Raw genomic sequence first — 6,859 nt, 5'->3', positions numbered from 1 at the left:
TCATTAACTTGTTAAAGCAATTCAACTATCATCATAAGCTCATAACTCATGCTCTTCAAAAATAATAATGAGACTTTATATTTATGAAAAGTGTTTACAAAGATGTATTGATCATACTATGATCTACCAATACATCATCTCATGGATCCTTTCCTCATGAAAAGTATCAGGGTCTATATTCTCATATCTTGGGGGATTCTCATGTACATGGCAAACAACATGATGTGGTGGTTCTTGGGGGTAACCAAAATATCCCATACCAAAATAAGGCCTTCTTGGTACTATAACAACTATCTAGGGTGGTACTATTTGTAGCACTTTCCGATATAGCCACAAGGTTTTAGATACAGTCTCATCCCCAATGTCTAGTAACCATTCAGCAAATGCACTGAACAAAAGATATATCTTAACTATCCTTAGTTGTTCAACCCATCGAATCCTCCATAGTTCGTAATGAAGAAGGATGTTACGCCCATAATATATCTCATTTGTGACCTTTTCCTTGGCCAGAAAACTCTCATGTACCATGAGTTAGGAGGAGGTTGCAAAACAATTGAAGGAATAAAGATCATTTCCATTCTCTCAAATATAGCCTCGCGATATGAGAAATTATTCGATCCTAAGGCTACTTGATACACGATGCGAAAAATATCCCACAAACGTGCAGCTTCCTCATCGCTAAGTTCCTGATGAGAAAAATGTGTATGCTAGTGTAAGTGCAAGATAACCAACAAACAATTTTCTTCAGACAAGTGTGGTTTATTAATTCCTTTTATATGTTGAAAACTTAATCTTACACTAAAGGCTCTTTTGGAACCTAGGCTTTGATACCATGTGAGGTGCCTCCTCCAACAGATCTAAAGGAGTCCTCTAGTAGTTGACTGAAATTAATATCCATGCACATCACCATCCCGTCTCCCTGTTGAAAACCTTGAACTTAGTTGAACATGGGAATCTCAGTTCTATTTCACAGGGGAAGCATGGACAAGTCACCCTTAACAACAATCTCACACCCACCTAAGAAAGACTACTTTGTAATCAATCAAAGGCAAGAGTGAGGTTAACACTGCACTGTTCAAAGGAAGTGAGAGATGGGGAAGAGAGTAACTCGATCCCCCTATCTATAAGGTAAAATCTCAGCTCCGTCCCCCTAAAGTGGGGTTAAACCTAGTAACTAATCCTACTGGTATTGGGAGGTCACGATTTAATCAGCTCTATCTAGTGTTCTTGACTTATTGGGTCCACCCTAGCCACATGTGTCCAATCGTCAGGATCGAAGCCTCCCACTTTCCTTGATGGGCTTGCTTAGTTTTCTAATTAGCAAAGCATACTACCACACTATTTGGACATATAAAATCATCTTTCTTTTATTAGTTCATTAAAATAGGTTCATTAAATTCGATCTTTAGCACATAAGAAAAAATTTGGAAATCAGGTACTTTATTTCACCATCACTCTGTAGAGTGATACAAATGCATTGGCTAAAAACAAGGCAAGATTGTTCTTTTCACCTGCATTCAAGATGACTACCCTTTGTAAAATTCTTGCTTTAGTTTCTAGAGAGGATATGGAGTTGATTCAAATGAATGTAAATACAACTTTCTTACATGGGGCCTGCATATAGATATCTACTTGTAATAGCTCAAGGGGTTTGTTGTGGAAGGAAATGTGAAGTTGTTTGTGTAAGCTACAAAAGAGCTTATATGGTTTGAAATATGCTCCCATAGAATGGTATCATAAGCTTAATGCCTTTATGTGTTCTAAGGGGGTGTACACTAAGAGTGAGACTGATAACTATCTCTATATGAGGAAGACAAATGATGGTAGCCTTATGATCTTGATTCTATATGTGGACGGCATGCTGATTTCTAGGAAGTCCATTATAGATGTGTATACTTTAAGGGAAGGCTTACATGAGACCTTTGACATGAAGCTCTTGGGGAATGCTCGTCACATTCTTGGTATGTGCCTTATGATCTTGATTCTATATGTGGACGGCATGCTGATTTCTAGGAAGTTCATTATAGATGTGTATACTTTAAGGGAAGGGTTACATGAGACCTTTGACATGAAGCTCTTGGGGAATGCTCGTCACATTCTTGGTATGTGCATTATGTGAGATGGAGACAAAAAGCTACTCTATTTGGCAAGATATTGAAGCATTTCAATATGGAGAGGGGACATTGCCTCCATATTTGAAACTTAGCCAAGAGGACAATCCAAAGTTAGATGAGAAGAAGGCTAAAACGGCCAAGATTTCATATACATTCAGAGTTAGTAGCTTGCACACCATGATTGCTACATGTCAAGATATAGCCTATGTAGTGGGAGTAATTAGTAGGTATATGGAAAACCCTAGAAAGAAGCATTGGGAGGCTTTAAAGAGTATCATGACATACTTGAATGACATTAGGTCTATGTACATATGCTTTGGAAGGATGCATCTGTTCTGGATATGTATATACTACTTTTGTAGAGACTATAGACTCTAGGAGGTCTACTATAGGTTTTGACTTCACTTTCATAGGTGGTGCAGTCTCTTGAATCTCTTTATCTCAGCTATGTACAGATTTATCCACCACTAAGGTAGAGTATGTTAACCAGTGAGGCCTGCAAGGAAGCCATATGGCTACTCATCTAGTGGGAGACTTGGGCATTGTACGAGAAGTATCTACATTGTATTATGATAGTTAGAGTGCCTGTCACTTGTGGCACAAAACCCGCTCTTTTATGTAAAGACAAAGCACATTGAGGCAAATAATCACTTCAATAGGAAGGTGCTTGAGGATAAGCACATTAAGCTTGTCATGATGTATATAGATGATAACCTTCCAGATCTTCTCTCACAAAGATTTTACCTTCTGAGTGCTTTGCACACTATAGAGAGTGCTGATGGGCATTGGATAGTATCTTCACTTTCTTCTTACACTCACATAAGGCACATTAGTCTTTAACTGGGAGGTTGTTGCAGTAAAGGCCAATGACCAATGCCAATAGCCAAACATTCATCCCTTGTATATGACATTCATATATAAGTGAATATAATGAAGAATAAGGGTTATTTCAATTGAAGAATATGTATAACAAGGGTATTTGGAATAGATATAAGCTTGCAAATATTTGTGCAAGAAACAATATGATACATTGAAAAATATTTTTTAGTTTTTAAAGAGTTTTGTAATCTACCCATGTTGCAATATAGATTGATGTTGTTCTAAGCACTTTGAGCACTAATATAACATTGTTATTGAGTCTATAAGCGAAAAGTTATGTTGAGATGGGATTACATGAAATTTACCTCAAGTTTTGGAAGTTTTACCTTGACTATTCATTGTTTCATCAAGTGATCATTTCCTTTTACCTTGATTGAGGGGTGTACGCTTGCTTTCGTTTTCCATTTTTTGCATCAAGTGATCATTACCTTTTACCTTGAGGGATGATGTATGCTTGCTTTTATTTTCACTTATATGTTTTTACTACCAAGCTCCTCCTTTTTAATTGACTAATTGAGTCTTGTATAAGTGTTGCAGGGTCCACAAACTTAATTTTTTAAGTTAATGAAGAATTCTATTTGAGTGTGTGGGTTCTCAATTTATCCAATGTAGGTTTATTTATTTACTTGAGTACTCCATGTTGCTTTTTTAAATTGATATCATCATTGTGCATACCCATGTCCAAGGAATTGACAAAAGCTCAAATTACCGATCATTATGAAAGTGAATAAAAGCTAGTACTTGCATCATTACCAAGCTACGAGTCTTTCTTTCCACTAGAAAATGTAACAACTCGCATGGGCAGTATGCCTAGCTCCCAAAATGATATTACAATTGATAGTATGACTACAAGATTTGATAAAAAGTTATTGTATGCCTTGTGCCCTTTGCTTGATTTGTACTTGTCTTTGCTTTGCCACCTTTTTCCACCTTGCCAATTTACCATGCCATTCTACCACCTTTTGTCTTATAATTAATAGTAGTACATTTGATCAATAGGTCTCTTAGCAAGACATTGGATGGTATGATAACATAAGACTTATGGTTTGGCAAGAGAATGCTACCTAGGAGTTAATTACTTTGCCTAAGGGCAAACATGCATTGCCACGTAAGTGAGTCCACAAGTTGAAGGTGTCTCCATCTGATGCATTGGCTAAAAACAAGGCAAGCTTGTTCCTTTCACCTGTATTCAAGATGACTACCCTTTGTAAGGTTCTTGCTTTAGTTTCTAGGGAGGATATGGAGTTGATTCAAATGAATGTAAATACAACTTTCTTACATGGGGCTTGCATATAGATATCTAATTGCAACAGCTCGAGGGGTTTGTTGTGGAAGGAAATGTGAAGTTGTTTGTGTAAGCTAAAAAAGAGCTTATATGGTTTGAAATATGATCCCATAGAATGGTGCCATAAGCTCAATGCCTTTATGTGTTCTGACGGGGGTACACTAAGAGTGAGACTGATAACTATCTCTATACAAGGAAGAAAAATGATGGTAGCCTTATGATCTTGATTCTATATGTGGATGGCATGCTGATTTCTAGGAAGTCCATTATAGATGTGCATACTTTAAGGGAAGGGTTAAATATATATGTGATTATCTAATTTTCTTGGCCTTATGAATAAGAAAGTTAAATATATATGTGATGATGTGCTCTAATAAGCTTTGATTAGCAAAGCAACTCCTAATATGTGATGATGTGCTCTAATAAGCTTTGATTAGCAAAGCAACTCCTAATATGCAATTCGTCCCCTTGTGAGAGTTTTTCCTAACATAGGTGATTCAACTCATTTTGGTATGATCTCTATATACATTGAAGCGATCAACTTTGCCAAGGTTTTGGGTACATAAGTAAGGTAATGGTGCATTTGTGTCACTCTATGTTGGTCACAATACCACTACCTACTTGTGGTTAACCCCCTTGTGATATCTCTAACCTTTGAGTATGCCACTTCCTTAGAATGGGCTTCATGATTCAATTTTGGCCTAGACATGACTAATGTCCTCCTTAATAGATTTATAATGCCTTTTATGAACATAAAGGGTTAATTCGAGTTTCTCTACATTATTTATTTATAGTATTTGTGTAAATTGGTGACTATTGGTGAGTCTTTTATGCAAGTGTGCTTATGTTCCTTCCACAGAATAAACTTCTTCATTCAATTTTGTCCTTGAGGTAGCTAATCTACTCTCAATGGGTGCATAATGTATTTTATGGGAAGAAATGATTAATTTAATACTTTTTTCATTTTCTATTGATAATGTGTTTGTGAATTGTCATCTACTTGTGTGTGCTTCAAAAAAATGTGCACACACTCCTCCCATGTGACTAGCCAAAGTATATACTATTATGGCTATGTTTTTTCTTACACCCTCTTATATTGATGATCTTATATTTTTGTGCTAGCACACTAAATATGCCTTCTATTGATTGAAAGCACATAGGGAGTGGTTGCCATCCCCCTTGTGCTAGGTCTTTGACCATTTTGAATGTCCAATCCTTTCTGTAAATAGGTCTTCAACTAGTAGAAACCTTAGGTTATAGAAGCATATCTTGTTATCATGTTCTTTGCCTTAATATCATTGGGGTTATGCCTTGCTTTTAATAGAGTCATTGGTTGCCATTTTTTTGTTTTGGTTTTGTTGAACTCTAACACATTTGATGTTGATGGCTTTGAGGGGCATCATGTGCCAGTTATGGTTGCTACATTAGAGTAATTAAGTCTACGATTTTTTATTTGGCTTTGTAAGCCACCATGTACCTTTGGGATTCCTTATTTTAAGTAGACTTAGTTGTAGTGGTCTTTTGCATAACGAACTGTTTCCTCTTGCCCTTTGCCTTAGTTGGGACCTTGTTGCTTGTAGGATCTTATGTTATAAACATAATGTTGATTTAAAAATGACATCTTCAAATTGGATTTGGATGTCCCATTATATGTAATTGTTTTTGTAGAAACATCATGTGTGAAAACGCCTTGGGCACCCACCTTGGATTTGTGTTTCTTCTCTTGTAGTACCTTATAGGCTTGGTCTTTCATCTTGGGGAACTATATTCTAGCCCTCTCCAGTTGAGACTTAGATCTTGGTTAAGGATTTGTTGTTTTCTCTTATCCTATTCTATTCAATTGTTGAGCTTTTTGGTTTCTTTTGGGACATGTATTGACTTATTGGGTCTTGTTATTCCCCAATGATTCTTGTAGCTCCATCATTAGGTCATTATCCCATTGCTTGCTAGTCAAGTTACAATGTTTGAGCATGGATTTTTTTTGGGGAGTTGAATTGATATTAGCTTGTGATGACTTTGACTCCTAGAAATCTCAAGCAAATTCTCTCTTTCATGTTGTCCATATTACAACTTATTCAGTACTTGTTGATAGGCAAGTCAAGGAGCAACACTTCATTTTCCACATTCTCATTATGACAAAAATGTATAGCAACATAGGTATGTTTTTCATTTCAATAGTTGTGAACATCTTGCATTTGTTTAAGAGAAAGTATGGTTTTTTCCTATACGAATTGATTTTAGATGCTAAGGCACAAGTTTAAGTTGATTTATGTTAGTGAAGGCCTCGCAGTTTAATGTATTATGATCCACCCCTTTGTGAATGAGGGTATCTAGTGAAAACTCTCTCTTCTTATTTCTTTGAATGTTTGGAGGAAATATAACTTGGGTCACAATTCCATCAAGATTATCTCCTTGTTGGGTGTTTTTTGTGTATATCTCTCTCTTCCTCTCCCTAATATCATGATCCAAATAGGCATGTCACCTATAAGAACTCTATTATTCTCTCTTCATTATGTGATACATAAGGGCCAAAGTATATATCTTCATCTATTGGATCTTTCATATGACAAGATGGGTCATC

The sequence above is a fragment of the Lygodium microphyllum genome, chromosome 30 (genome assembly GCF_053477565.2).
Source record: "Lygodium microphyllum isolate KBCC chromosome 30, Lygodium_microphyllum_v1.1.10, whole genome shotgun sequence".
Classification (NCBI taxonomy): Eukaryota; Viridiplantae; Streptophyta; class Polypodiopsida; order Schizaeales; family Lygodiaceae; genus Lygodium; species Lygodium microphyllum.
Note: the sequence above shows the minus strand (reverse complement) of the source record.